General features: G+C 40.5%; 1 protein-coding gene and 1 non-coding gene across 7 annotated transcripts in view; both read left to right on the forward strand.

Annotated features, from left to right (window-relative positions):
* The window catches only part of NTRK2 (neurotrophic receptor tyrosine kinase 2), a 320,511-nt gene that overhangs the window by 89,673 nt on the left and 216,459 nt on the right, over positions 1 to 14,379 (forward strand). The window lies entirely within an intron of this gene.
* LOC132212941 (U2 spliceosomal RNA) lies at positions 3,781 to 3,978 on the forward strand. Its single transcript, XR_009447865.1, has one exon. It is a non-coding gene; the product is annotated as a U2 spliceosomal RNA (small nuclear RNA).

Here is a 14,379-nt window from a genome sequence, read left to right on the forward strand (position 1 = left end):
CTTGGGTAGAAGAATTACTGAAGAATTAGAAGGCACTGGGAACATTTAGTCGGGCTTTTGGAGCAAGAGGATCTTGAAGAGAGGGGAACGTCCAGGAGGCTCAGAGAAGTTTGGTAGGCAGTTGCCATTTGAGGGCCACTTGGAAACGTAGTTTAAGAGGTGAGAATATGGGAAGAGAACACCCTCTGAATTGATAAAGGATAAAATGGAGCTTGCATTTGGGCCAAAACAAAGTAGTCGGAGGAGTGTACACTGAGGTTGGACTCTACATTCTGAAAGGTTCTTTTTCTGTGAGTTTCATTATCTATAAAATGGGCATAACAGCACCAATTTCAGAGAGGACTTCTGGGGATAACAAAAGGTTAATAAGATAGTGCCCAGCAGATATTGTGCTTCATAAAGTTTACCTCCATACCTTCTCAGTGATCTTTTGTCTTTGGTTGTAAGGTCATTAATTAGCTGGGAAGGATAGAGATGTGGGAAGAGAACGTGTAACAGTGGTCAAGCATCCATTTCTTTGTTCTTCTGATAAACATATTCCTGAGCATATACAATGTGCCAGACACATAAAATAAGTATGTGTACATCACTTACACAGATAATACATTAATAAATGACATCTAAGTGGATGGTAAGGCAGTAAATAATCTAAATAGCCACGCACAAGTGGGGACTGATTCATTCTGTCTAAAAAAATCAGGGAGTACTTCACAGAGGAGTCAACCTTCAAATGAGGCTTGGAAGGATGAGGAGAAATTCACCACATAGATGAGATAAAGGAGACACCTATCAAGGCAGAGAGGTTCATGTTGGGCTTGTTTGGATATTGCTGGGGTGGAGATGTAAGAGGACAGTGGTGGGAGATGATGATGGTGAGATGGACAAGGGCCAGGATGCAAAGGGCCTTCCTGCCATGCTATGGAGTTTGGAATGGGTCCTGAGTCCTGAGGACACAGCGGAGCCACTGCATTTGGAAATTGATAAGGAAGTCAGTGAGAGGCAGGTTTAGAACATCTAAATGTGAAGTGTGATTATGTTTATGGTGATTTCTTGGCTCCTGCCAAGACTTTTTCACTTTCTTTCTTGATTTTTCTATTAATGTTGGAAGTGATTAATAAAGCTGTTCATTTGATTTATAATAACATTACTAATTTTTTAAAAATTCTGGTCTCATGGTCTTCATTTTGTTTTAATGGACTATAAATCCTTGAGTGTTCATGCTTATTAAATAACTAGTGTGGGATTCATTCATTCTTTCAATGAATATTTACTGAGAACCTGCTCTGGGCCAGCCTGTAATAGACCCTGAGGGCAGAGCGAGTCTTTACTTTTTGGAGCTTCCACTGCAATGAGGGAGACAGACAATAGATGAATAAATGTATAAGGTGGGGGAGAATATAGTCATGGATGGAGGAAGTGAGGGGAGTCCTAACTTAGGGAAGTGGTCCCCCTACCTGACTTCTGTGAGGAGGACGGGTAGAAGTCCTTATTCAGCAAACTTGAAATGTTCTTTCCTTGTTGTCTGCAATCTTCTTGGAATCCAATAGGTAGCAGTGTCTGTTTTCTCTCTCTCAGAATGACAGCATGGAAACTGCATCTGCCACCAGTCATTGGGCACATCTGCAGTCAGTCGTAGGGAATGAAATATTCTGCCCTGTGTCTAGTCCTTTTCCTGGGGTTTCCCCAGAAGGATTACGATATCTATTTTCCAATCTAGAAACCAGAGAATTTGATTTGAGAATAATAGCATCTACTTTTCCCCCTTCATTCCGAAAAAGAACACTTAGCTCTGTGATAATTTTCTACTGTGATTATTTCTCTGTGGTGTAGTTCCTACTCTGTGCCAGGTGCTGTGCTAAGTACTTTGCATATGTGATCTCCCCTGGTTCCTTAACACAGCTCTGTGATATTTGTATCTTTACCTTTATATTTGAAACGGGGACCCTGAATGAGTCCCAGGGAAAGAATTCGCTCGCCTGAGTCCCTGTTTCTCTAACAGGTAAAGTCAGATTTGACTCAGGACGGTCATGCCCCCTCTCTCTGGCCTGGCCTCATTCCTGCCATTGTTTATTCTCTGTGACCTTTTCCATATCAATATTTCCCTTCTCTCCTTCATTCATTTGGCAAATGTCATCTGTTAGGACTGACCACAGACAAACACAGCCTGGGGGCCAGCCCTTGGAAGAGCATATTCAGATGTGAGTGGATGGGACAAGACACAGGTCCAGTTTTTCAACTTGCGAAGTTAGAAAAGAGGCTGGTGGCCTCCTCTCCATAGTAGTTTTTGGTAAGATGAATGCTTTCTTATCCAGCCCTCAACGGACGTGGATTAACCGCTCCTCTGAATCTGAAAGGCCATGGTGGGCTAGCAGCTCTGTGCCTGGTGCTTTGCATAATTTGTCTCACTCTGTCCTATCAATAGCACCATCTGGTAGATGCCATTGACTCCTTCTACACCTGAAGAAACTGGAAGCTCAGAGAAGTTGTGTGACTTATCCAAGGCCACAAGGCTTGTTCCCGGGGGGTGGGGGGGTCTAATTTAAACACAACAGCTTGGGCTCCAGCATTCAAAATCTTTGTGTCAGAGCTCTCTTTCTCGGAGTGAATGCCTCAGAACACTAGTGGGAGGTGGATGGGAAAGGGGTGTTTATGTGGTCGAATATAGAAAATGCAGCAGCCACAGCCCCATCTCAGAGAGCACGGTGGGCATCAGCCTGTTAAAGGCTTGAGGTAGTAAAGAAACCTTTGAACTCTGTTTAACCCAGGATTTCCTAACCCAGGACCTTCTATTTGACCATAGAAATCTTTACAAAAGTGTTAGTCACTAACCTCATGAGAAACTGGTTTGTGGAATTCTGAAATACATACCTACTGCCTCCCTGGTAGTCTTTATTGTAGAGAGAGAAAGAAGAGGGAGAGGATAGGAAGGAGTAAAAAAGTCAAAGGAAAGAAAAGAAGAAGACAAAGGAAGAAAGAAAGAAAAAGTACTACTCAATATTTCCTAATGAAATCACCAAATATATTTCCTGCCTTTCAAAAAAAATTTTGAGCCCTTCTCTCTTGTGCTTTTCAAATGGGCATGTAACTTATTCCCAAGTGAATAATACGAGATGGAAAGATTAAATTCTTTGGAAGGACGATAGTCTTAAAAAACGGGCCTATGAGGCTGAGTGTCTGCCTGTAGAGGTGACTGAGGCCTAGACTAAGATGAAGAAGTGGCCAGGGGTCTGGATCTTCGAGTATCCTATCACCTTTCAGCAGGGAGTGCCTCAGTTTCCCTCAGCTTCTGTAGCAAGGGAGTGACAGCGTGAGGACCACAAGTCAGGCCCTCCTCCTGCCCATTATGTTTTCCCTGGCAGCACATTTAATTTTTCAGAGTCAGTCTTTATGTCCATATATTATTTCCTCTTTCCCTGTATGCTTAGCCCATCAACATTAGCCTGGACAGAGATATAATTATCAGCAACGTTAACCATGAAGCTATTTTCTCTGTTTACTTAAATGCTTGCTACCGTCTGCAAACTCTTTACATAACCCAGAAAAGTCTTCTCTTACATGTTTCCTTTGCTCTTATTTCTTTGAATAGAATATGTTTATAATGCAGACTAAAGGATAAGTCATAACGAATCTTGATATTTTCCTCATATAAGTATATAAGCACTCATGATCATGTTCTCAGAAATTGTTTTAGTATCCTTTACTAAACCAATATAGACATTCTCAGATTTATGTGGACTTCTTGTGTTGTTGTAGATAATTTTATTAAACATGTTAGAGTTTATCGCTTCTTGGCCTTTTGACTAAGATCAGTGTAGTATCTGTTCTTATCAGTTTAAAAAAATGTTTGAGTTTATGCAAATACTAGAGTATTAACAGGCATAAAATGCATATTTAGTTGCTGTTAGAGCCTTGCTATCAAGACCAGCATCATCAGCATTGCTTGGAAACTTGTTAAAAATGCAGTATCTTGGTCCTCATTCCAGATCTGAATCCAAATATGCATTTTAATGAGATTCCCAGGTGATTTATATGTTCCTTAAAGCTTGAGAAGCCCTGTCCTAAAGGACCCAGAAATCTGTTTTGTGCATGCCCATTTTGGCTAGTTTCATATGTATATCTTCAACAGAGTGAACAGCTCTTCAGTTTTCAGTCTAGTAACGCCATTGTGTGCTGCCTTATACATTATTGCCCAAGAGAGCAATAAAGAATCCCCGATAGACACAATTAGTTCTCTTTCAATAGATAGGTAGGTAGATAAATACAGGTAGAAATAGAGATATAACTACAGATATAGATTACTTTTTAAAAGCTTTATAGGTAACAGGTGTTAAGAACTGTGAAGGGTCTGAGATTTTCTCTACTTGCAGGCTAGTAAGTTAGCCTGGCAGTTTCATAGATGGTGGTATGAGACATGAGAGGACATGAGACCCCTGGGTCAGAGACAAAGGACTTCATTACTCATCCCATGGGAAGCAGCAGGAGCAGCACACACGAGTTAGCTCTCTGCCCAACATTTCATGGGGGTGATGCAGATGGGCCCAGAAGGATTCCTGCACATACTCTGTGTTATAGAAAAGGACCCCTAACTCCTTTACTGGGCAGTAAACATGCTTTGGACACATTATCTGTAGCTCCTAAGGCTGTTTGCTATACAAACTTCTTCAAAATAATAATCCAGAATGAAAGGCAGTAATATCTCTCCTTATAAGATATATGGAAATGCAAGGGGCCCAAGAAGAATCATCTTGGTATAGGGACATCTTTATTATTAGGTTTTAGAGCCAATAACTTTTTTTCAGAAGTCATGGAGGATGCATTTCCCAATCCCTAAGTTGCACTACAAGTTATTTCTGTCTGAAAGACTCCAGGAGGTAAAGAACTTCTGGTCTGGGCACTCAGATTAGCTCTTTACTGGAAGGCAAGTAGGGTTGTGCTTCATAATACTGAGGTCACCTGTGGCGACTTCTGGTGTCAGTTGTCCCATTCAAGTACTGAACCCATTCTTATCCTGAGGTTTGAGAGATGAGATAATTCCCAGAGCTCTGAAGGGACTAAAGGATGTTCCAAAGATTGGCAAATAATAGGAAGAATAGCACAGGTAAATTGGGGCTAATGGTGTCTTTCTAATACAGCAGTTTTGTTGTAAGGGGGTTGTCTTGCAAAGCAGTTGATTTCCTTTTACTCTCAGTAGAGGCTAACTCTTCCAGAAAATTGTAAAGGAGATTTCTGATGTGAGTTCTACTTTTTCGCCACTCTCAAAGAATGTAAGCCTTTGGAGAAGAGAAAGCTGGAGAAGTTTTCCAAAGCCTGTGAGCATGGTACATTAGTAAATATTTAACAATCCGCTTGCAGGGGTGGAGCGGAGTTGGGGTTCTGAATTATACTCTTTGCTGTTTTCCATGGTTGATTTCAAACTACCAATGCGAAATCACCTAGCTTGCAAAATTCCTGAAAATCTAACAAACCAGTTTCAGCCGGCTCTAGCAACCCATTGCAAAACTGTCCGAATTAGCAATTTTTTGACAGTGAGGGTAGTTTGATCACGCAAAAGGTTTGCTTGTAGAACTTTATTTTTCAAAGTCTTTTACAATAACTCCCTTGCTAGTATGTTTGCCCCTGGAGATTTGTAGATAGACTTACCTTAAGGCAGAATGAGAGCCTAAATGATTTTTGAACTGCTTTTGAATGGTATGATTTCATTTTTTTAAAAAGTCTTCCTTTACATAGTAGGCCTCACCAGCCTGGCTGTTTGCTTTCTTTAAATAAACCACCTGCCAGCTCAGCACATTTCTCCCCTATGCAAAGGCCTGTAGGTGCAGTCTGATTGTCAGTGATATTTTTAGAGGAGCGGGAGGCTACTCAGGCGCCAACCGGTGATGATTCCTTATAATTGGGTGATCTGTAGAACCCTAATGAATCACAAATTTGGGAACAAGGCACCTGCATTCTTGGTTGGATCGGGAGCGTAGTAAATCCTCTTTGCACTAATGAGGCTTTATACCTCTTCATGAGACTTACCGTGGAATTCCCCTTGGGCTCAGTTTGGCTGCAGAGTTCTGTAAAGACCCTCTCTGGAGTGCTTTACCGCTGTGCTGACAGAAACGTTTTTCCAGAGCAGTTCAGTGTGGGCCCACACACTGCGGTTCCAATGACGCTCCTGGTGAGCAAGTCACCCTCCCGCACGGACTGCCCAGCTCATGCTGGTGGACTTTGCTTCACGGGGGGCAAGCACGCTGTTTCCATCCTCTGGCTTATCTGTGCCCATCATGTGAAACCGGACATAGTGAACTGATTTACTCTTTGTAGAGGGCTAAGTGGAAGGATCAGCTTGCTGCTCTCAGCCCATGGCGGTGGGAGGAGCCTTTCCTGGCCTCTGCCCCTTCTTCCCTAGCATTTACCAGAGGAGGGCGGGGGATGGGGGAACCTTGACTTTAATGCAGATTTGAGTGCCTCCTTCCTTCTCCCTTGGGTGATACATATTTTTTTCTATTTTGTTTGTTAGTTTATTTTGTTCATTATCCCTTGGGTGATATTGATTGGGAGGCTTCAATTATTTATTTATCAGATTTATAAAATGCTCATCTTGCCAAGGTCTCTGAGCACACGGACAAGAGTAAAGCTGTTAACAAGTAATAATAATAAAAAAGTCCACACAACATGGGTGCTTATTCTGAAAGGTCTACATGAACTCCTGGTAACATTGTTTCAGAGGTTCCATTACAACTTGATTTTTTTCTGTTAATAAAGTGAACCCATTTCCAAGAGGGCTTGTTCTCCCCCATAAAGAAAATACTTTAACAAGCCAGGAGATGGACACATAGGTTGCTGTTTCGGCTAAGGCCAAATTAAAAAGACAGCTCATCTGCCATGTTCAACAGGTCAATTTCCAGCCACCCCCTCACTCCTACCTTCCCTTTTTCTGTGAAGACAGAAATAGACCTGAATTTTCAAAAAGAGGGGTTTGCATTAGTTCTAAATTTTTGTCTAGTCAGTCACAGGGAGACAAATTATTTTCAGGAGTTTTCTTGCTCTGTAAGAAGGGGGGCGGGTTCCCCGAGGAAAATGTGCTGTGCCAGGCCATGACTCTACGTGCTCCTCAGGTGTTCAGGAACAGGAAGGCGAGGCATTGAGCTAAGTAGAAACAGAGTGTGCAAGTTAGAAGAACTTTTCTCAAGTGTATTGGGCCTGAAATCCTTCTGCCATATTGGATGTCCTCTATGGAGAAAATGGAGATATTTCTATCCACTGCTGACAAAAGCAAATGCTAGGTGTTCAAAGAAGAAATCAAGACACTCCTGACCATGGCCTACAATAACCCCCCACACCTTTAGTGGGTCAGAGGGTGCCTGTGGTAGCTGGATTTTGGGAATAGAAAATAAGTCACTATAGATGGGACTCTCTGTTATTTTTTCCCCCTTAAAAATCTAGTTATGATGAACACACTTGCACTACATGCCAAAATTCCACCAGTATAGGAGAAGAAAAACACAAAACTTGAGCAATTCCCTTAAAACTGAGGTTGTCAAACTAAGGCCCACAGGCCAAACCCGGCCCATTGCTTGCTTTGTAAATAAAGTTTTATTGGAACCCATTCCCACCCATTTGTTTGTGAATTTTCTATGGGTGTTTTAATGCTACAATGGCAGACTTCATAGTTATGACCAAGACCATTTGGCTCAAAAAGCCTAACGTATTTACTATCTGGCCCTTTACAGAAGACGTTTGCTAACCCCTGCCTTTTAAGAACAAACAGGCAAGATATTTAATAAAATAATCTGCCATTTAGCCTCCCCCATATCTTGTGAAAGGTTGCTGATTTGGCTTCTAGTGGCCAAGTGAAGAAGCACGAGTGAGAAGGGAGCAGGAAGAAGTTCTAGGTCAAGAGACTACCAAGGCCTAGTTCCCTCACAACCTGACCTTAAGGGTTTGTGATTCCCACTGTGGATACTTCCTTTTTATGTGTAGCAATGGACACTGCATAGCAAGAGAGAGATATGTTCAAAGCTGCCATCAGAGTTGGGGGTGGGGGTGGTGCTAGACATCATCGATCAATAGTCCTTATTGATATATTGGCTCCTAGTTAAGAGCTAGTGTATTAGATGGTTGCAGATAGAAATATGAACTATCATACTTGGCCTTTTCTTCTATCTTGTTTTGTAAAGAAAAAAGGAGAAGTTTTCCAGTTTGAATGAGTCAGTGGTAATTTCAGGGATATGGAAAACTTTGTGCTATATTATCTTGGTAGGTAAACAAAAAAGGTAAGGTTCTGATATGGATTGTCTCAGGAATTGTGTTAAGTGCTTTTTGACAGTGTTTGTTGTAGCTTCACACGGATATTATTTTGCATGAAAGACTATCAAAAGTCATACTGTAAAATGGTAGATGTGTGGCATATCCTTTTGTCTTTTCTTCCTCTCTTCATAATTTACCAAAGAAGGCCAGCCCCATGTCTATCGTCTAGTGTCCAAACCTTATGTGTGCAAAGTAACCAGGCAGAATGATGATCTGATCTTTGAGAAATAGGCAGTTTTAAAAAGGATAATCTCTGCCTTCGTGAGTGTCAGTTAATACTTTTAGGATGAGGAAGAATCTTAAGAAACTATCTGTATATCCCCCCAAATTAATTTCAAATTAATTATAACACCTAAAATTAGTCTCTAATTATAGTGGGTGATCTTTATGTGTGTGTTTTGTTGACATTTCTGAAGAGTTCCTTACATTCTCTAGTATATCTTACCTTTTCGAACATAAGGATAATTTTTCCATACTCATATATCTTTTCATATATACAAATCATTTGATTAAAGAACCCACTAAAAGACTTAACCTTCTTGCTTCCCATTGCAAGTGTGAATTTCCAGATTAATAAACAAAATATGTATTTTAGCCATTTCAATATGATGAATACTTTACCCTTATTCCCTGAATTTAGTCATAGTTGAAAAATATTTATTTTCAGTGAGATGAATGCCCCCTGGTGGAAACAATAATGAGTATTTGCACAGATTTGGGGGGCCCACATACAACTGGTATAAATATATCAAGGATAATCAAGGAATAAAATTGATATAGCTTAGAGAGTTCTTTCATTTTTTAAGTGTATGTTCCATTTAAGTGCAGTAAATAGAAGATAATATCAAGTTGCAAGGGTGTTTTTTATATTGACTGAAATAAAAAGATTCAACAAGAAACTAACTAACCCCTTATGGTAATTCTTTTAGTGTCTTTCACTAAAACTTAGAAATCGCTTAGCTGGTAAATTTGTTTATAATATGGCCATCTTTGTAATGATTTTTTAAATGTAGGACTTTTAGATTATACCTCAGAGGGTATTTTTAAACTAAATGTTATAACCCAGCCACTGTAGCTCAGTGGTTGAGTGTTGTCCCATAAACCAGGAAGTCCCTAGTTCAATTCCCAATCAAGGCACATGCCTGGGTTGCAGGCTCTATCTCCAGTAAGGTGCACGCAGGAGGTAGCCGATCAATGATTCTCTCTTCATCAATGTTTCTGTCTCTATCTCCCTCTCCCTTCCTTTCTCTAAAATCAATAAAAACATATTTTTAAAAAACTAAATAGTTATATATAAGAGAATTGCTTAAAGGTTTGTAAAATTGCCTCCTAGAAAAAAAATATCAGTTTGAGGAAGGAGCAGGGTTTGGGATTTAGGCTCCATCAGATGAAAACTTTATTGTTTGTCTCATTAATAGACAGATAAATTATCTCCAGTTCAACAGAGAATGCTTACCAAGCCAGGGACGCGGGCATGCCAGGACTCAAGTTTTTATAGAAAACTTAATTTTGGAAAATCTTCAGTCTGAACACACTTAAAATCTAGCTCTCAAAAAAAGTTGTAAAAGCATTTATAAGTAAGCAGAGAACAGGGAAAGCAAGAGTTAAGTATGAGTTCATGGTGCCTCTGTAGGGAACAGAATTGTGAAGCCAGCAGAGGATGTTTGCATATTCTCCCCTCTGCCCAATGATACCTGGTTATGCTGTGACTATAGCTCTTATGGAAAAGCTGTAGCTTGTTCTGCTCCTGCATTTCCCCCACTTGGATGGAGCCTTTGGATATATATATAAAAAAAAGATCAAGGACCATTTTATATTGAAAGATGCTGTTCTATACACTTAATGGGTTGGATCACCCCCCCTTTACAAAAATGGCTCATGTCCATTAAGCTGTGGATATGGATGATAAATGCCATTTTACTTGTCATATCACCAAGTGCCACATTTTCTCAAGCAGTGCCATCTCTTTGCCTCATCATTTGTAGTGGACTGCACTCTGGGATATAATAGCACAGCCTGATGTCGTCTATTAACTTGCAAGTACTTAGAAATATGTTGTTCATGGCTTGGTGAGAATTGACTCCTGTAGAAATTATTTTTCTTAAACCAGTGCCTTTGATCAAGCTATGATGCTTAATCTTATGTTATCCATTGGCTTGTGTGTTGAAGTGGGTGGGATATGGGCTTGACTTCCCCAAGTGTGAGAAGGTAGATTATATCTGAGAGTCCGAGAGAAATTCTCACTGAGGTTTGCTGAAGATTCTAGAAATGTTCTCAGATAAGATGTACTTGCATCTGTCTTCCTGTGAATATCCTCTCATTATCCCCACATTCCTAATTTGATAGGTCACTAAAGTGTAATGTAATACAAACTCTTGACAATATTTCCTCTCACAGGTGTTTATTGAGGACTGTTGAGCAGCCTATAAAGGAACATTTTATACATAAGGGGTTGACTTCCGATTCTCAATAGTCTCTATCTTCCTGTATTTTTGTTGAATGGGTTATGGACCCTAAACAGTGTTTCCCAGCTTCATCACTCACATTATTTACTCAACTTGGCTCAGAATAATTCTCAGCTATTTCTCTGAGTCAGATTCACCCCCAAAGTTTGAATGTTTACTGTCATCCCTTCCTACTTACATTTATTCATTTACAAACATGTGTCTATACTAAGCATTGGGTCAGATGGTCTCATCTTCCAGGAGTATATACTTACTGGGGAAGTATAGTCAGTGGTTACTTTAAATACAGTTTGAAAGGTGCTTTGAGAGAAGGTAAGTGCAGGTTGCAGGGGAGCCCTGAAGGGGGATACCTAAACCTATAATTTGGTCCTAAAGATGAACATTGGAAGGGGCTTTGGAGCTTACAGAATGTGAGAGTTGGGAGAAGGGCAGGAAGAAGGAGGACAGGAAGATTCCAAGTAGAAATTTCCTGTTCCAAGACATGAGCATATGAGAAAACTCATGGCATTTGTAGGACCTTGGTTTGGCTGAGCAGAGAATGGGTGTAGAGCAGTGGTTCTCAACCTTCCTAATGCCTTGACCCTTTAATACAGTTCCTCATGTTGTGGTGACCCCCAATTTCATTGTTACAAATTGAACATAATTAAAGCATAGTGATTAATCACAAAAAATATGTAATTATATATGTGTTTTCTGATGGTCTTAGGTGACCCCTGTGAAAGGGTCGTTCGACCCCGAAAGGGGCCGCGATCCACAGGTTGAGAACCGCTGGTGTAGAGACTGGAGCGGAGTTTTGAGGCCCATGAGTACCCTTGGATAGAATTTATTCTGAAGGGCTTTGTGTGGGGAAGAAGGAAGATATGGGAGGAACATCCTAATTATGTGTATGTTGTAGAAAGAACACTTGGGGATAGTGACGAGAGTAGTTGGAGGGCTGGGGAGCACAACTAGAGGTGGGACTGCCAACAGGGATGGCTGAGTTCAAGCACAGTAGACTCCTCTTACCCAAGGGGACATGTTCCAAGACCCACAGCAAATTCTTGGAATGGTGGATAGTACTGAACACTTTACATACTATGTTTTTTCCTATATGTACCTACTTATGAGAAAGTTAAATTTATAAATTTGGCACAGTAAGAGATTAACAACAATAACTAATAATAAAATAGAAAAATTATAACAATATACTTTAATAAAAATGTGAATGTCTCTCTCTCTCTGATAACCACTCTGATAATCTAGATGGATACAGGCAGGGAGCATATACAGCGTGGATATGTTGAACAAAGGGATGGTTAACATCCCTCGCTGGATGAAGCAGATAGAGTGAAATGTCATCACACTACTCAGAACAGTGTACAACTTGGAAGTTATTAACTGTTTATTTCTGGAATTTTCCAATTAATATTTTCAGACCACAGTTAACTATGGGTAACTGAAACCATAGAAAGCAAAACCATGTCTAAGGGGGGACTCTGGCCATTCAAACTAATATTAGTGGGCTTCAAGGTAAGATTTAACACGAGTTCCAAAAGTGCTGTGGGCAATGGCAGCATGGCCTGATAGAAAGGCATGGATACAGTCTGGCTGATCTGAATTCAAATCCTCGTGTGGTGGGTGACTAGCTGTGCGGACTCAGGTGGTTTCCTCACCTGTCTCAGCTGGCTTTTCCTCTTCTGGAGAGTGGGGGTGGTGCTTCTTTATCCTCATGTGTGTAGTGGGAGTAAAATGAGATTATATGTGTTAAGTGTAGAGTTTGATAGTTACTCTGGAAGGCATTTGGATATGTGTTTGAAGAAAGAAAGGACCTTCATTCAGATATAGATTTTCTGCGTGCTTGTTTACAACTGTTTATTTGCATGCTGCACATTCAGCAAGTATTTCTTCAGTGGTGCCCACGTGCAAGGTCCCAGGCCAAGGACGTTGTTCCCTTCAGTGACCTATCCTGGGGGTGGGGACAGCGAGTGTTTGTCCACTAGTTGGTGATCACATATGATGACAAAAGTGTCCGATATCCAGTATAAATAAAAAAATACTCAAACACCATCCATTTAAGTTATTAACATTTTGATTCTAATTGATTGGGAAAGTAAACCCTTTGGGAGGTTTATTCATACCTTATTGAGCATTTTTTCCTTCTCACAATTTTGTTACTTTGAGAACTAAACATTTATAAAATGTTTTTGGCAAACACATTTATATGGTAGAAACCATTTTCTCTGGGAGGTTGGAGAAAAAGGGAGGGGGAACCAGAGTCATAAATCCTATTTAATTTGTATTTCTGGTTTCATGAGAGAAAGCCCCTTCTTAATCCTCTTATTGTATTTCTCGGGAGACCTATAAACAGATGATATTAGCAGTGATTTAAAAATGCAAACCACATCACAGAAGTCTTTTTCTTTTCTTTTTTTTTAATAATTTTTTTTTAAAATATGTTTTATTGATATTTTACAGAGAGGAAGGGAGAGGGATAGAGAATTAGAAACATTGATCAGCTGCTTCCTGCACATCCTGCAACCAAGGTACATGCCCTTGGCCGGAATCAAACCTGGGACCTTTTAGTCCACAAGCCAACGCTCTATCCACTGAGCCAAACCCGTTAGGGCGACATCCTTGAAGTCTTAAAAAGGATCGTCTCCACTCCTTTGCCCCCATTTAAACAACAGGAATGGTAAATCTAAAACCAAAATTATATTCTGCCGGTCGAAGCAAATCATTTCCAGGAGCAGGTTGGCTTGATCAGTCCAGCATGTCTTCATCATGCATGCATAAGGTTCTGTGCTGAATCATATGCATGCATTCACCGATTCATTAAAAGAGTGTGAAGGGCCTGCTATGTGACTATGGAGGAAGGAGAGTGGGTATGATGCTAAATAAAGTACTGTGTAACCCTTGCAGTAACAGAGCTTCTGTATAACTCAGGGCCGATATAATGCATTTTTCTAGAACAGGGAGAGAGATCGCTGTGGGACTTCAGACAGAAAGATTACTTTTGGCTCATGCTATCAAGATGCTTTCATGGAAGAATTGGTTTCCAATTGGGCCTCTAAAATACTGGCCTATAGAACCTTCCAGTTTGAGAAATCCTTAATTGCAGTGTTTATGGTATATGTGTTTTCATTGTGTATTGTGCCTTCTGTTTCTCTATGACGTTTTTATTCATTTTTAACACCTTAAAATACATTAGAAAAACGTCCTTGGGAAACATGAGTGTTGAACTATTTTTAAAACATCAATTTTGAGAGTCAGGGACAGCTAATCATGTCTGACAAAGGATGAATTGAGGTTTCTCCCATTCCCAGCCAAATTGTTGACTTACACACAAGCACCATGCTATCAGAGCCTCTCCCCTGGCAGTGCGCACCAGATTTATTGCACATTTGGTGTGAAAGGAACTGAGACATCTTTTAGAAACATGACCTGGGACTTCCCAAAGTCGTGTGTGCCTTTGTACAAAGCACAGGAAACCAGAGCACGTTGAGTCCCCATGTGAGCCTCCAATCCCTGTCATTGTTCCTTGTCAATCCATCTCATCTAAGAGTCTCACACTTACCGAGTCCTTTGGGAAGGATCAAGCTGGTGAAGTGCATGTCTTCTTAAAATCACCACCACCACAATTGCT

This window comes from Myotis daubentonii, chromosome 11, assembly GCF_963259705.1.
Source record: "Myotis daubentonii chromosome 11, mMyoDau2.1, whole genome shotgun sequence".
Classification (NCBI taxonomy): domain Eukaryota; kingdom Metazoa; phylum Chordata; class Mammalia; order Chiroptera; family Vespertilionidae; genus Myotis; species Myotis daubentonii.